Raw genomic sequence first — 18,518 nt, 5'->3', positions numbered from 1 at the left:
GACACATGAGCAGGGTGACATAGTTTCTATTGGTGGCCAGTAAGCATTGTACTACACACATTTCGGAACCTGACTACACATGTGTGTATGACATGTTTTGACACTGTGCTGTGGGTGATACTGTTCTGGCATTGTTCTGCATTCTGGTAGTATACATAACTTCAACAGCCTGACCATAAACAATCATTAGATGATGTATTCACGACTGACACACAGCTGTAGGACACACAGCAAAATTTGCATCCTTCAGGTACTATACTATGCCAGTGACCAGTGGTACTCACCTGCAGCCATTACTGAGACCACTCCTGTTTGGCATATAGCTCTCTTAGGTACAAGCAATCACAGTAGGGATATGTCCGTCCATATCTGGTAATGCATACTGTGGCCTATAATGCATTCTCCAGATGACACACACATACTCCACAAGGGTACCATACAGACAGATAACTGTTGTCAAAACCATGCTATAAATCTATTATCCAAACTAAGCATGGTCATCCACCTTTACGGAACATAGTATCCCCACAGTACTACATAGGTAGTAGCCACCAACATGATGAACAGGTACCAATGTGTACATGCAACCAAGTGTAACATCATCTCTCCTTTGATAATCACATTTCCTAAGGTATTTTGAAATATCTTGGTGGATCACATAAGCAATAAGGGGTTTGCATGCATATCCACAAAGGTTGTTGTACACCTATCATGAATAGCCATCATTGACAGACTTTGCTGCATTAGAACCGGTCTAACATATACCTCAGCCATAAACCCTCACTCACACAATTGAATAGTAACCATAATGAGTGTGTGTGACACAGATGACCTAGGCCAGGGATCATTGCAGTGGCTGGCCTTGTCACAAGCATACAGATGGGACCTAAGGTCTGGGAAGCAGCAGCACAGTCTGGCAAAGATGACAGTTGTGTCCTTGGAGACAGCAGGGTTCACACATATGCAATAATTGAGGTAACATGTATGTATATGTATTTACCACACAGATACCTCACATGTGCAATGCATACTGACATGTTATACAGTAGTTAAAGCAAAACCCACTATATATTGGCCAACAGTGCCACACACATAGAGCACACAAACTCATCGAGTGCAGGATTCAAACCCCAACTTAACTACTTCGTGATACTAGAGCAGTACGCATTAACACGGAATGCTATACACATTACTGAGATGCCTTTTTTCCACAGGTTTATTTGTAAGATGGTGACGTCATCAGACTTGACAAAGATAAGTATACCACTTGTAAGCTGTTCTACAAAAAGGTTTCTCCTCTCCAAGGTTATTACACACAAACACACAAGTGTCAAATGCAGGATTCAAACCCCTACCTTACTGGTTTATGATACTATAGGAGTACGCATTTACATGATGCACTACACACATTACTGTGAGTTCTCTCTTGCACAGGTATGTTTGAAGGATGGTGACATCATCAGGCCCGACAAAGATTAGTATACTACTTTTAAGGTGTATGAGTACTCTCCAAAAAGGTTGCGCCTCTGCAAGGAGATCACTCACAAACAGACACTTGTCCAGTGCAGGATTCAAACCCCTACCTAACTAGTTTATAATATGACAGTAACATGCACTATACACATTACTGTGAGTTCTCTTTTCCACAGGTATGTTTGAAGGATGGTGACATCATCAGACCTGACAAAGATTAGTATACCACTTTTAAGGTGTATGAGTACTCTCCAAAAAGTTGTTCCTCTGCAAGGAGATCACACACAAACTTGTCAAGTGCAGGATGCAAACACCTACCTAGCTGGTTTATGATACTACAGTAGTATGCATTTACACAACGTGCTATACACATTACTGCAAGTTTTCTTTTCCACAGGTATGTTGGAAGGATGGTGACATCATCAGACCTGACAAAGATTAGTATACCACTTTTAAGGTGTATGAGTACTCTCCAAAAAGGTTGCAATCTGCAAGGAGATCACACACAAACTTGTCAAGGGCAGGATTCAAACCCCTACCTAACAGGTTTATGATATTCGAGGAATACACATTTACACAATGCGCTAAACACATTCCTTTGAGTTCTCTTCTACACAGGTATGTTTGAAGGATGGTGACATCATCAGCCCTGACAAAGATTAGTATACCACTTTTAAGGTGTATGAGTACTCTCCAAAGAGGTTGCTCCTCTGCAAGGAGATCACACACAAACAGACACACACTTGTCAAGTGTAGGATTCAAATCCCTATCTAACTGTTTTATGATACTACAGGAGTACACATTTACACGACACGCTATACACATTACTGTGAGTTCTACTTTCCACAGGTATATTTGTAGGTTGGTGACATCATCTGACTGGACAAAGTGGGTTACATTAGGTGACATTGGGTGGGCTACATAGAAGGTGTGTCTAAACACTTTGGCCATGTGATCATCGAAGAAGAGTGTACTATCTAACTGTGTCCCCAGGGCCTAAATGACTTTCTCCATACATACTGGAGTACCACCTATGTGGTAATTTGTTTGCACTTTGTTTTAGCCAAAGGGGATGAGCATGCATTCTTTGCCATTCTTCTTGGGGCATTGTTGTAACAACAGGTATCTGTCTCTGTAAGCCCCTTCTGGAGGATGTGTGTGTCAGCCATTGATTCAATTATGGACCACAGTTAGCAGTCATCTGCAAGCCTGTTCAGCCATACTCCTCCCATGCTTGCCTGTACCTCTGAGCAGTGTCTACTGAATGGGTGGGGTCCCAGGGCCAGGACCTGTGGGATGCCATTTGTGACTGTCTTAGAGTCAAACATGGCACTCACAACTCTGAACATGTGTGTTTGATCTATGAGCCATTTGCCACACATCCTGTGACATGGCTGTTGATGTTCAGGCTGGTAAGCGTGTCCATGATGACAGAGTGGGGAATGGTGTAAAGAGTCCTTAGTGAGGTCCAGGTGGGCTGTGTGGATTACTTTCACCTCCATCTATGTCCTTGGTAACTGTTTGTAGTAAGTCAACTATGTTTAAGAGGCAGGGTCTGCCTTTAACAAGGATTGGTTGTGTACAGTCCAGTGTCTGGAGGTTCCCAATGTCACTGTTTAAGGGTTCCATGACAATTTGCTCAATAGCTTTGTAGACCAGGCTGACTAGACATATAGGGCAATGGTTTCCAGGTTCTGTTGTGGCACCCCCTTTGTGGGGCTGGATGATTGTTGGTTTATGCAATTCTTTGGGTACATACCCTGTGGTACGATTGAGTCTGGCCAGTGAATGTAGGTGAGGCTGTGGTTCCTTTTGTGCCTAGTGTAAGACGCAGCCTGAGACACCATCCATTCTCATTGATGCTTTGTTCTTGGCTTTGGGGAAGGCTGTCCTTACCTGCATGTCCATGTCGTCTGGGGCTCTGCATCCTTCTGTGATGGACACAGGCCTTTTTGGGGGTGATGGGAGGATGTTTGCACTGGACTTGTCCCCCAGGATGTGGACAAAGACAGTTGGTTCAGGGTATTCCCTGCCATTTGTCAGTAGCTGACAGCATATTTGGAAGTTGACACCTACATGTGTGGTACAGCTAACGCAGGCTTTGTGGTTGTCATTCTTACAGTCCTTGGCAATTTGTCTTTTGAAAGTGTCCTTGAATTATTTTATGAGCGATCATTGCTTCTTCCTAATTATGATCAGTGATGCCTTTCCTTTAGTGAAGTTGGCTCTATCAGGTGTTAGTTTCCTCCTTCTGTTGTCTAGCTTATTTATGGGCAATGACCACCAGATTGTTTTCTTATTTTTGGAGAAGTGCATTTTGGTTTTATTTGTGATGTCTCAATCCATGCATCCCTGTAGATGTTCATAGGATTCGCTTGTAACTGATTTGGCAGATTGTATACCATTATTCTACAGCAAGAGGTCTTTTGAACTGTCCACTTTTGTCTTGGGATGTGTGCAGTTTGCTTTTGAAAATGTCTTCACGGTGGTTTCATTGACTGTGTGAGGGGGCGGGATGTGGATGTCCAGTGTGATTACTGTATGATCTGATATTACCAGCGAGGGCTTTATCTCTGTTGTGGAACACTGGTACCTCATGTTGGTGATGATCATGTCCAGTATGGTGTCACCTCTAGTGGGCATGGTGACCAGCTGTTCCAGGGTGTTAGAGCTTTTAAACTCTAGGAAACAATGGGCAAAGGACGTTGTACACAAGTAATTCTCACACTCACTGTTTGGGTAGTTGTAATCAGCTCATATAATGGTGTTTGATAGGACCTCTATATTTTCCACTGTTCTCAGGAATACTGAGTGAGGTTCCTGTGACAGGGTAGGTGATCTGTAGCAGGCTATAATCTGATGAGCAACTTTGCCCAATGTTAGTTTTATTTTGTATTTATTTTATTTATTTTACATTTGTTGACCGGGCTAGTCTATCTGGATATATGTCCATTTTCAGTAGAGGCCCGGGGAGAACTCAATGAGTATTACATGGTTTCAGAAGGTGTTACAAAAGAAGTAATAACAAGTATAAAACTAACAGTAAACAACTAGTAAATGAAAAATTTTTTTTTTTTTTTTTTTTTTAATCAGGAGATTGCATATTACAATCTGAGAACCAAAAAATACATAAACTACAACCTATGTAAGGTGCTTCACAAAGAACATTACAATACAAAAAATTAATACATAAATTTTGTAAGAGGAATGCTGAAGTGTAATGAGAGGTAAAGAAAAGCTGAAAGGAGTGTAGAGAGAAAAAAATAGGGAAGAAGGAAAGTAAAGAAAAAAGGAGAACAAAGTAAGTCTCGTTATGTTTCCAACAGAGTTTGAGAATAGGCAGTCACCTGTAGAGTTATTAGGACATAGACTTTTTAAAGAAGTACTGTGTAGATGGGTCTAAAAAATGGGGGAGAGGTCTGGGATCAGATATCTGAGGGTTGATTATAGCATATTTTCCACCAAAGTTGGAGAACAGGCAGTGTGTGTTGAGTTATAGGGTGTAGTGGGGAAAAAAAGGCAGAAGACAAGAAAAGAAATAGTATTAGTCTGGGTTACTACAGGAGCATAGCCCCGTGCATGGTCTCCAAGGCCTCATGCTGTGCCACTAACCTGAAGGTGTGGGTATCCATATGGTAAATGGGTGCATCCCTTCCTTTTGTATTTCATTCATGGTTTTGGGTCCAAAGGTCAGGGGGATTGTGAGTGTTTTACGTGGAGCATGTCAAACAGCTCTGCATTTAACATAGCTTTGTATGTTAGGCAGTGAACACATCTGAGTAGGTGATATGCAAAGGAGTACAGATGGAGCATTTTGAGATGGTGTGTGTATGGCATGTATTTCTGGCCGCTAATGCTCTTTGTGAGGTATTGCTGCAGGCAAAACAGTTGTTGTAGTTGTCTTGTGGGTACATAGCAAAAGTGGCGTTGTACTCTATTATAGTTCTAGTGAGTGAGGAGTAGTGTGGAACAATGTCCTCTTCTATCCTGCATGAGACACATTTTGTGATGAGGTGTGCCACATAGCAGGGTTTTCTGCTACTGTGGGGATGTGAATATCACACTTGTGTCCAGTGTACACCTGTGACCCAAGATTCCTTATCACACTTTCATTGTTAAGTATACTACCGCCTATGTTGTAGTTCTTGGCTACAGAGGTTTTAACAAAGGGGATGACAATGCACCTTTTGCCATTAAGTTAACGCCCATGGCTTTGACAACAGCCATCTGTCTCAGTGAGGCCCTTTTGTAGGATGTCCACATCTTTAGTGTTTACAATTATGGCTCCTAGTTTGCAGTCCTCTGGTAACTTCTGTAGCCACAGAGCTTCAAATGTTAAAGTGTACTTCAGGGAAGTAGATACTAAACAGGACAAGACACAGGACTGGACCTTGTGGGACTGCATTCATCTCTGGTCAGAAGTCATACTTGGAGTCTGCTACTTTCACAGTGTGTGTTCTGTCAGTAAGCCTGTTGGCAACACATCTTGTGACATAGCAATTTATACCTATTTTAGTGGGTTTATCTATATTTCCAGAGTGTGGGGTGGTGTTGTAAGCCGTGGCAGGATCAACATAGGCTGTGTGAACCACCTTACCCTTGTCGACGGTTCTGTTGACTGCTTCAGTGTCATCTATCAGGTTTAGATGACATGATCTGCATTTTACTAACCCAACATGGTTGTGGTCCAGGGTTTGGGGATTACAAATGTAATTGTTTATATGTTGTATGATGATACATTCCATGGCCTTGGAGAGCAGGCTCTTCAGGCTAATGGGGCACTATTTCCTGGGGTCCATGGTGTCTCCACCCTTGTGTAGTGGGATAACCGTCACTGTGCACCATTCAATAGGGACAAAGCATGAGGTGAGGCTATGACTGCACATGGTACGTCGGTGTGGTGCCTGTTTGTTCTGTGATTTGTGTGGAATACAGCCTGTGAAGTTATCTGGTCCCATGGCTGCTGTGATACTGGCTTTGGAGAGTGTTTTTTACCTGTGCAGCCGTGATTACAGCAACTTTGCAGTCTTCCATTATAGAGGTGTGCTCTTTCATGGGTGAGACGGGGGTACAGTTAACAGTGATCCTATCTGCCAGGATGTTGGCAATATCAGTTGGGTCTGTATATTTAGTGTCATTGAGCTGTAACTCAGTACAGATCTGAGTGTAGCCATGACATGGACCTGTCTGTTGGGCAGAGATCTCCTGAGTAGACAGTATGCAACAGAGTACAGATTGGGCTACATTCAGTCTTGTTGCATGGGGCAACTGTTTGAGGCCAGCAATCCTCTTATTAGGGTACTTCAGTGGTATTTCTGGCTGTTGAACGTGCCTAGTCTGGTTCATTGCAAGTGTGTTGTGGTACTCTCTGATGGGTCTGATGACTGATGAGTACTGGGAACCTCCTTTGACCTACATGCACAGACACTGGCAGTTTATGTGAACACATAGTATGATTTTCTGACAACTTTGTGAATGTGTTTCTGGAAGTAGAGATGTTATCCACATTTGTCCATAGATCCCTTATTATCACCTCCGTATTTGGCATAAGTGTGTGAGCATGCCCAGTATGACCTTTCAGTGTGATGCTGAATGAAATCCATTACATTTGCTGGAGTGTGTGAGCACGCCCAGTATAGACATTTATACTATATGTGTATGGACAGTCAAGATGTATCTTTACAGCAGGGCTCACCTTTGTGTCATAGATCAACAGGGATCATGCTGTGCCTGCAGGGCTTCCATGAGACACTTTGCATAGAATTATCAACATTTCTACATACACGGGGGATGGCTATTCTTTGTACATTTCTACCCAGGGGCACACTTGATTGTTACTGTAGGTGTACATAGGATGAGGGTTTCACCTGACACTTATACACATTTGCTATGCCTGCACTGCTGTGTACCATACACCATTTCAGTCTGTACTGTTGCCTATCGTGCTGGCTTGAGGCATACTACTGTGCTACAGATCCTAGCGTCCAATGTCACGTATATTAGATTGCGACTTCATAGCCTACACAGCCCACATCACACCACCTGGCCTGATGTTCTCTGTCTGCATAGGCCTATGGGGGAGGTTACCCATATGCCTCTTTAGAGACATGATATAGCATTTCTTTGTGTTTGCATTACTGTACAATTGTCCTGCTGTGTCTGTGCCAATGAAGTGCTATCATGGCTTAGTGGTTCAGTACTGTGACTATAGTGCACAGTATCCTGGGTTCGAGCTCTGTCACTGCTTTTTATTTTCATGCTGGCCAGAGCAGATTGCTTAAGGAACAGTAAAGTAAATATGAGCATGTTTACCTGACTTTGCTCAACTTTGCATGACTTTGGCCAACCTTGCCCAACATTGCTCAATGTTGCCCAACACTGCACTAGTTAGCACAGTCAGTTTTGTTTACATATACTGTATATTGGTAAATGCTGCTTAGCACTGCTTTATATTGCTTAAAACATGGCAATCATGCCTCCGGTGGTGCTGCAGGGCTGCCTATGTCGGATGCACATACTACACTCCCTATACATGTTTGGAAACAGGTAGTGTCAAGTTAGCCATCCCTTTTATTTTATGTGCAAGTCAGAGAGAGGTATCATTTCCAGGGTTCCTACAGAGCCAGTGTATGTGCTATGCATTGCCTCTTTGCCAAGGCCAAGGCATACCAGGCATGCCTCCTTCTGCCTACTGGGGCAGGCTCAGGTGGTTCCTCCTCCGAGTCACGCTGTGCCTGTGCAGGCATTAGCAATGGTGGGGGGCTGTTTGGCCATGCCCCATGCTGTTCCTGCTGCAGCTGTTTTCTCAGATTCATATTGTGTAGCGTGGCACATACCATGACAATTTGGGTACATGTAGTTGCTGAGTACTGCAAGGCTCCACCAGATGTGTCCAGGCACCGAAAATGTGACTTGAGCATCCCAAACACACGCTCTATTACATTTCATGTTTGTGCGTGTACCTCATTATGGAGTTCTTGTTCAGGTGTATGTGCATTTCTGATGGATGTCATCAGCCACAGCTCCAGTGCATATCCAGCATCCCCCACTAGGTGACCATCAGGGATGTCTCCATTAGCAAATGTCTGGTACAGCTGCATCAGATGCCAGATATGGGAATCCTGGTAGCTTCCAGGGCATCCAGCACACACATTCAGTATTATACCCTGGGCATCGCACACAACCTGGCAGTTATGGAGTGGAAGCCCTTATGGTTGATGTAGGCCCTACCCCGCTCACCAGCTGATGCTTTAATGTGTATCTGCATGCAGTCAATTGCACCTACTACCTCAGGGTATTCCGTTATTTGCTGGAAGAGACGCATATACCAATAGTTCACTGGAATTGGGGAAATATACATGATCACCGACATGTGCTGACATGGCATTCAGGAACTGGTGCAGTACCCTGGATGCTGATGCCTGTGAAATCCCCATAATATCACCAGTTGGTCTCTGGAAGGTACCTGTTGCTAGTATTCTTAGGCCAACACATACCTTGGTTTCCACTGGGATGGATTCCCCTCTGTTGGTCCTGTGTGTGAGTCATGGCCTGCACAGCTCAACAATTTGCTGCAGGAGCTCTCTGTCCACTCTATAGTGCTCCACAATGTCCAGCTCATGTAGCCCCTGGTAGGTTACTCTGGGTCTGTAAACTCTTCTCCGTCTCCTCACTGTGCGTTGCGCAGCAGCATCCGCAATGGCACCACCCTCAGCATCTTGCACATGTTGCCTTATAATAGCAATGGCAGCTCCTAACATTTTTTTTCTCAGTTAAGATTTTTAAGTTTTCACTTCTCTTTGTATACTGCAGTGTTTCTGAGTAAAACATGGGGGAATGTTGTTTGCAGAGTTTTAAGCTGGGCTGGGTTGGGCTAGTGTACTGCCTGTGTAATTGGCTGTTTCTGATTGATTTCACCTGGCAGCTCTGCTAGTTCTCCTTGGTTAACTTCCTTCTACTACTTTTCCTTCCTTTTCCCTTTTCTGTTTCCACAGGGGGTGGCGCGGAGCAAACAAGTGCAAACACGCGCACATGAGCGCACACGCACACACACAGCCTTACATAGGCTTAGGTGGGTGCACATCCGTGCACACAGGCTTACACAGCCTTACACAGGCTTACACATGTGCACACTCGCGCACACAGGCTTACACGGGTTTACAGGTGTGCACACAGTGTAAGCATCTTTGCAAGAAATGTTGGTTGTAGCCACAGTGTACGCCTTCGGTTTCTGGGTTTCAGTTCAGACAACTGTAGACACGCCTCTTCCAGTCCTGAGCAACTCACAGCAAACACATGCCACTCTGCTCCAATAAGCTTACAGTCTTTGATACATACCCCCCTCATGATGTCACCTATCTACTACTCTGATACTCCCCTAATCCTACTCTTACACTCTAGGGACATGGTTCACATGGCAGGGAGAATTGGGATTCACTATCCTTATACTCATTTTTGTAGGATTGCCTACTAATGCTTGGTTACATCTCTCATACTGAGCTTCCCCCGTTAGCAACCACTACTCAGTAGCCATGTTGTCTTCAGCCTGCCATTCACTTGCATGGCAGATGGATATTTGTAATAAAATGCCTATTTTTTACTTTTATTTTTTTTTGTTTTTTGTTTTGTAGAGTGCCACAAGTTTGCACAACGATGCGCTATGCTTAAACATCGGGGATAGGGGGAAAAGAATTATTAATTTTTTAAATTTTTTGCAACACATATGAATGCCAAGGCCTTATATTTGGCCATTGGTATGCTTCCTCAACTGGATGCATCCTTTATTTGGAGCTGTCATTGCTCTGTTTTGCTTTTTGCAGAACGGTACTCAGTTACCAACCGAGTACATTTCTGCAAATAACACGACTCTTACTCGGACAGGTTAGTGTTTCCTGGATCGCAAATTTACCTCATTTGCATAGCTTTCAGCAGCAAATGAGGTAATTTGCCTAACCTAACTCTGTCCGTGCAAGAGTAGTTTTAGGAGCTCTCATGCACGCCCCTGCCGGATGTTCCTGGATCGCTCAGCAGACATATTGGTTTCTGTAGTATTACACTACTCTTAGACTCTGTGCAAGCCTTCGTAAATACAGCCCAATGAGTTGGGCAGTAAGGTGACATTTAGAAATGGGAATTGTAAAACTAAGAGATTAGTGTACCTGGCCAAGGATGATAGTTGTCCTGCCATCTACATATGCAAGACACATAGAACACTTGGAACTGGGATATGCGAACACTTGTATGAAATAAATGTTAGAAAAGAAGCCGATTCTCTTTTTAAACATTCAGTTCTATGTGAAAAATTCACTAGATTTAGGTTTGGAATCATTGATAAGATGAATGTTACGAGTTATGGAGGTGATTGGAAGTTAGTTATTGAGGAAAGAACAGCTGTGGCAACTTAGATTAAGGGGCTATTTTCTTTTCGTATTTGATTGAACAAACATCTCTCACACCAGTTGCCAAACAGAGGGCACTAATAGTGTAACATATAAAATTATAACTTAGGTTAGTTCTTGTGGTACAGGGTTGCTGTGGCAACTTAGGTTAAAGGCTATTTTCTTTCCGTATTTGAATGAACAAACATCTCTCACACCAGTTGTCAAATAAAGGGCACTAATAGTGTAACATATAAAATTATAACTTAGGTTAGTTCTTGTGGTACAGGGTTCATTATGAGAGATTAGACAAGTTCATTTTATTCTTTTTACATTCATGTTATATGTCATAGGGCATTGTCAATTTAAACTTTAAATTTTAACACTTAAACTAATTTATTGTTTAATTGTTTAATTGTTGAATGTATTTAAGGAGGGGAAGTGACATTTATCGATTGTATCTGGGGAAGTCTCTGTATTCTGAGACGAAAGCACTCATACTGTTTTTATTTATTAAATATTTGTATTATCTGCTGGTGCTGGACTGCCTTTTGTTCTTTCGTTCTTTCTACTTTTAAAACAGAACTGAAACAACATCTCAATCATGTATGGTTATGCTCCTGTTCCTCTCTAGCCTAGAAACTATGCAGAATCTGTGTTACTGTATATCACCATAGCACCATGCCACTACTAACTAGGAACTACAAAGAATCTGTTTCTTTACTCTCAATCATTGAATAATTTTACCTCCATAGAAACTGCTTTTAACTTACCATAAACCAGTCTTCTATCTCACCTTTCTCTATCCTTCCTTTTGCATCTTACTTAACTACTCAAGAATTTCATATACATCTTTCTTTCTATCCCTTCAATTCTGCAAAACCTTGACCCTAGCTATATAAAAATTAACATAATTGCTGTTTATTACAGTCCTTTATGACAAATATATCATTCCTTCTTCAAGCTATGTAACCTCTAACCATGAACTGTAAGAAATACATAAATACTGAATAACCACCTACAGAACTTCTATAATCTTATCAAACTATCTAAACTTTGCCCCTGTAATAAATAATTTGGTCATCATATCATGTTTTAAACCAAAAAGGAAACTGTAAGAAATATTTTAGAGTGACCACCAATTTAACTTTGGAAACACTCTGTGACTATGTACCTCAGAATAATGTAAACTATAACAAAATGTAAATAGTGAGTGTCCAGCTTTAATCAATCTGCTGCTATATTTTTTTACTACTATGTACGTATGACTGAAGTTTTCTTGTGCATATTTGTAAATAACTTATTTCTATTATCTTTATGTTACTTTATATCTTCTGTAGCTTTTCTCCCTGTGCCTCTGCTGAAAAGAGACTAATACAGCCCAGCCTGACTTTCCCAGCAACAAAGGCAATCATAAAATAAACAAATAAAACCTATTTTCTAAAAGCCACAGATAAAGGCAAAGCCTTGGAAGAAAGGGTCCTAAAACTGCATGGAAGTGCTTAAATATGTTGAGCATAGCAGAAAGAAAAAGCATGAGACAACCATCTGAGAACTGTGCTCTTGCCCCTTTCAGCTGATTGTTTTTCCTGAAGCATAGAGTTCTGACCAAGTAGTTTCTGAGCTGCCTATTGACATCCTGAGCAAGACTGACTCTTTCTCCCTTGTTCTAGTCTTGCAAAGAATGCAGAGAGATTAAATATGGATAGATGGCAAAAAAGGAGTAATTCCTAAATAAACACTGTCCTTATGGAAAATGAGGTAAGGCTGACTCACCATAAGAGTATATATCCCAGATACTCTTGTTGTAGATGTCAGAGCAATGTATAGTACATATTTTTCATATTAATAGTCTCAACAACAGCCTGATGAGCTGGCTCTAAGGTAAGAAGTGTTATTTTTTTCAAACTAAACATAAATATTCCAAAGAGGAGCTACCAGTTTTCATGGTGGATGGATGTGATAAAAGTCCTTTCGAAACTCTGCAGGAAGAAAAGGGGAGGAATCTAAGAGCAGACAAGCAGAAATGGGCAAAAAACTATCTCTGATAGGGAATTACAGAGACACAAGGATAACAACTCTCAAAAGATCAGAGGGAGCAAGACCTTAAAAAGGTTTTGGTTCTTGAAGTGGCACTGACTATAAAATTTCTTACACTTATCTGCTTTTCTAGTAACAAGTTATTTCAGCCCCTTAGAAGCCACTATATGTCCTCCAAAAAGGATGTCTAAAAGATATCAAAAATTTGTACCATCTAGGCAGATAGCTGAAGTATTTTCAGGTTGGGGTATATCAAATAACTTCAGTGAATTAATGAAAAGGATGAAAAGCATTCAGGCATATTCCTGGCAAAATCAATGAAAAAAGGTGATTTGTAAGGAATCCTGGAATAGAATTTTTTCATTCTGTTTTTTTTTTTTTTTTTTTTTTTTTTTTACTTAAAAGGCAACTAATCTATAAGCAGTGTCACCTCAAGTGGGTAAATTTATGGAAGCCCCAATGTGAAATTTCCATTGATAGGGGTCTGTGCTTGACCTGCTCACTTGCCAACTATAACATTTTGCTCTGACATCTGACGCATCAAAACAAATCACCTTGATACCTCACAGGCAATCATAGCAAGTCTGCAAAAGGGAATAGGATCCACTGTCCCCATGGCTGTTTACTTACCACTCCACTGCTGTGGTATTGTCTGTAATAACCTGCAGAGGCCCAGGAGACCAGAAATGAATTAAGGCTTTCAAAGAACAGATTACTGCTAACAACTCTATAACATTTATGTGAGATTATCTGTCCTTGGAATTTTTCATTTTCCCTTCTTTCGAAACTACAAAGTCTGAAACATCTGTTGTGACAGACTGGGAGGGAGTCTGAAAGGGGAAAGGCAGACTTGGAGTAAGAGATCGCCAGTCAACCAACCAAAGTAAATTCATTTTGACAAAACCTAAAATTGGAATCTGAAAGGATAAGGGTTGCCTATAATCAGTCCAGACTGATCTGAGCTAGTACTGAACTCTTCTCATGTGAAATCTGGCTAAAGGAATCCTAGGAATCCTCAGAATCATAGGAAACTTGGTGGCAGAATCCAGAGATTGTCTGGAGTTTCTAGAAAATGTGTAATTGTATGTAGTTTAATGAAAGAAAATTTCTTCTTAAGGAAGAATCTAGAAGACATGCTAGAAAAAAATAGTGACTGAGAATTCATGTCTGGGATTCCTGACAAACATAAATGTGTGTGTTAAAATATGACAGTTATTCAGAGAAGAAAAGATGTGAATACCTTGAAGTATGCAGTGAAGCATCACTGGAACCAGGCACCAGGACAAACCAAAGAGTAACACAGAGAACTAAAAAATTGAGAGTCACAGAAAAACTTTAAAAATGTTTGAATTCCTTGTAAATTGGAATATGACGATAAGTGTCTTTAGGTCAAATTATACCAAAGAACTATTGGAAGGAATAAGACTTGATAGTTTGATGGGTAATATTTAGAATTTTGAGACCTCTACATAAAGATAGAGAAAGTAGGTCTGGGAGAGGTCTAGAAGTTCTCCCTTAGTTTGACACTAGAAAAAAAAATGTATCTATCAGGGCTGAGGGCAAAGTTATGTCATCCTCTGAGCTGCTGTTAACTCTAAAGAGAAGAAAACAGGAATGTCTGAATAGCAGGATGAAGCAGAGTCCCCTGAAAATGAGGAAGGGATTCATATAGCCTTCTATACCACTGACAGAAAAGACTTAGACCCACCCATCTGAGGCAATCTGATGCCATTGTGGAAGATGGAGGCCTAGACTGAGGGAGAGATTTGAAAGACTGTCAAGATGAGTAGAGGGAGGGATAGAACGTGCAAATAGTCATTCAGAAGACTTTCCTTGGTTCCTGGAGGTCTTCTTTTTTTTAAATGAGAGTCCTAGTCCTGCTATTTAAAAAATATGCTTGTTGGTACTTCGTTGTGAATACTAATTTGTCGCCTGGAATAACATTTTTTTTCCTAAACTCGGTGAGTAAAAAAGCAGACATAAAAATATTCAAAGCTAGATGCAATCCCTTTATCAATATCAGTAGGGTCAAAGAGAGAAAGAACAGAAGGCACATTCCTTACTGGTTTTGTTTTCCTGGGTACCATATTGGAAAAATACCAGCTATTGCAGGGGCACTGCTCCAGGAAACAAACCTTAACATTGCTAAGTGGTAAACCTTCATTTTCTACTTCCACCAAAACCAGCAAAAGTAGTTCTTGATGCTCTGCAAGGGCTAACAAACAGCTGCAAATTATGTGAATAACTCTAGGTCATTAGTGGCTATAGTTGCTACACCAGGCATACCGAGAGATAATGATGAACAGCTTGTAGAACCCAGTCTGGTGAAAGAAGAGTCACTCATTAACAGCTAAGGATGTGATAGAGTCAGCTAGGCCCAAAACACCAAAGAAATATATCTCTTGAGGATGAGAGAAGAAAGATCCAAGGAGACCAATATATTTCAATGGTTCAGTAAAAAAGAATACCAACAAGGTGAATAGCGGAACCTATGTCAGCTGGTATGCAAGTGACAATCAAACTCAAGTTTGAGTTAAAAATTTTCAATAACAGTCATCAAAAACCATGATATCCTGCCCTGAACACCATCATTCTACATAGCAATGCAGAAGAAAATTAATGAAGAAGCATTTGAACATTTTTCTTTGCAAACATTCTCAACTGAAAAAAAAGAACTGTTTACATGCAAAAAACAGTCCATTATATAACAATTCCTAGGAAAGGTAAATACATTTTCACACAAAAATAGTATTTCCTAAGGAAAAAAAATAAATTAGTGGAAGTTTTTTCCCTGAAGGGAAACTATCTGTAAAGGGAATCTATCTGCTTAGTGTTGATGTAACACTAGCCAATCATCAGCTCAACAAAGCATGCAAAGTGAATACATTTTCGCAGCAAGAAAGTTCTGAAGATTTTTGTGCTCTAACTCTCTTTTGTATGGAGGTCTGTTTGATCTCCAAACAGTTAAGGTACAGGGAAGGTGCCTTTAAACTTTGTAAAGCTGGTCAGCTGGTCATACCCTTGAAAGGCTATATAACTCATTTTTCTTAGGCTACTGCAACAGTGATCTCAATGCAGAACATCTTTTAAATCTTAATAAAAATGGAATGTGGCCCACAGTATGTGTGTTGACCAAGAGCTGCATAGCAGAAATCTGATAAACTTGTTACATGTTAGGTTTGAGAGATGTAGAATATTGGTCTACTACAAAGCAATATTAGGAATTAGTTAATAGCAGCTGAAGGCAAACCTAGGCTGGATGTAAGTGATAACACTGGACTGAGTATCAGTGTTATATTTAAAATACTTTTAACAATTTGTGGCAAACATAAACTGTGTGATTAACAGAATGCAAGCATTTTATCCAACCCAATGCGGTGACATATTTCATGTTGTTATTTTTTGTGTGAATGGTCAGATGAAGAGAAAATGGGATTCAAAGCTGATTTCTTTTTATTAAAAACTAATTATATACCATGGTGTTGTTTCATAGTTTCATAGTTTCATAGTTTAGTTCTAGGCTATCTGCCCTGGGGCATTTGTAAGCCTAGCCATAGTGATGTGGCTTTCGCCAACCCATGAAATGGTACAAAAAATGCACAGAATAGATTTAGAATACTGTGCCTCTGACTAGTAGTGACACAGTGAAGGTCCCCTTTTATAATATAATTAGTTTACTGTGCCCCTGTCTAGTAGTGACACAGATGTGACCCCTGGGGTAAACTTACAATCTCCCATCCACTCATCAAGATTTCTCTTGAAGAGAGTTAGTGAGGGGCTCTGCCTAACATGAACTGGGATCTTGTTCCAGAGCATGGGAAGCCTCTGGGTTATGAATCTATCCCTCCAGCATGTCCTATTCATACTTGTGCCGAGGTTTAAGTCTTTAGCTCTCGTGGTTCTGATGGATTTGGATTTTTTGAGATGGAGCATGTCCATCAGTTCCTGATTGGACATGGCCTTGTACGTCAGGCAGAGATCACCTCTGAGCAGGCGGTATGCTACTGAATAGAGCTGGAGTTTCTTTAGTCTGGCAGAATAAGACATATGTTGGAGACCCTTGATCCTCTTGGTGAGGTACTTTTGTGGTCTCTCCAGCTGTTGCAAATGCCGGGTGAGGTACATACCAAATGGGGCATTGTACTCAATCATGGGTCTGATGAGGGAGGAGTATAGGGGTACAATGACATCCTTGGATCTGGATGTGAATCCCTTCATGATAAGGTGTGCAAGGTAAAATGTTTTTCTAACCACTTTGGCAACATGGGTGTCAAATGAGAGGTCGCTGTTGACTTGGGTCCCTAGGTCTCTGATTACTTTTTCCGTACTCAGTGGGTTGCTGTCTATGTGATAATTTGTGGGTACTTTGTTTTCCCAAAGGGATGACTATACATTTTTTGGCATTTAGTTTAAGGCCATGACTCCGGCACCAGTTGTCCATTTCTGTGAGGCCTTTTTGTAGGATGCATGTGTCCGCTGGGGTATCGACTATGGCGCCTAGTTTGCAGTCATCTGCGAACTTTGTCAGCCACAACCCTCCCATGTTTGCTTTAACATCTGAGAAATAAATGCCGAACAAGAGGGGTCCCAGGACAGATCCCTGTGGGACACCACTTGTGACTGGCTTTGAGTCTGACATTGCTCCAGCGATTTTAACTTTATGGGTTCTGTCCTTTAGCCAGTTTGCAACCCATCTAGTGACATAAGGGTTTACGTTTAAGCTGTTGAGCTTATCTATGATGCCTGAGTGGGGTATTGTGTCGAAGGCCTTAGCCAAGTCCAAGTAGGCTGTATGGACTGCTTTGCCCTCGTCAATGGCTCTAGTGACTGTTTCGAAAAAGTCAACCAGGTTCAAAAGGCAGGATCTGCCCTTTACAAAGCCGAACTGGGTGGGGTCAAGTGTCTGTAGGTCCCCAATGTCTCTGTTTATGAGCACCATAATGATTCTTTCCATAGCTTTGCAGACCAGGCTGGTTAAGCTTATGGGGCGGTAGTTCCCAGGGTCTGTAGAGGTACCCCCTTTGTGGAGTGGGACCACTGTTGCTGTACGCCAGTGTTCAGGTACATATCCTGTAGTAAGGCTAAGGTTAAATAGCATTTTTATGTGCGGGTTTACCTCCTCTTGGAGTTCACGTAGCACGCAACCCGGGATACTGTCAGGTCCCATTGATGCTGTGTTTTTAGCTTTGTTTAGGGCGGCTCTCACTTGGACATCTGAGATGACAGGGAGATTACATTCAGCTGGGATAAGTATTTCTTCTTTTGGGGGTGAGGGAGGGGAGAAATTTGCACTGAACCTGTCAGCCAGAATGTTGGCAATATCTGTGGGTTCAGTATATATTTTGTTGTTGTGAACTAACTCTGAGCATATCTGAGGGTTTCCGCCCAGGTTTCTAACATAGCTGAAGAAGGCTTTGTGGTTATCTTTAGTGTCCTCAGTGATTTTTCTCTCAAAGTTGGCCTTGGATGTTTTATGAGAGAATGTAGTTTTCTGCTAGTGTTGATCAGAGATGTCTTCCCTTTATGGGATTTTGCTCTGTCGTGCAGTAGCTTCCTTCTTTTGTTATACAATTTGTTAATGGCTGAGGTCCACCAGACAGGAGGCTTGCCTTTGGTGGAGAGGGACT

Source organism: Protopterus annectens, chromosome 2.part1, assembly GCF_019279795.1.
Source record: "Protopterus annectens isolate FY-2018-M chromosome 2.part1, PAN1.0, whole genome shotgun sequence".
NCBI lineage: Eukaryota > Metazoa > Chordata > Ceratodontiformes > Protopteridae > Protopterus > Protopterus annectens.
This window is presented reverse-complemented; position numbering follows the sequence as displayed.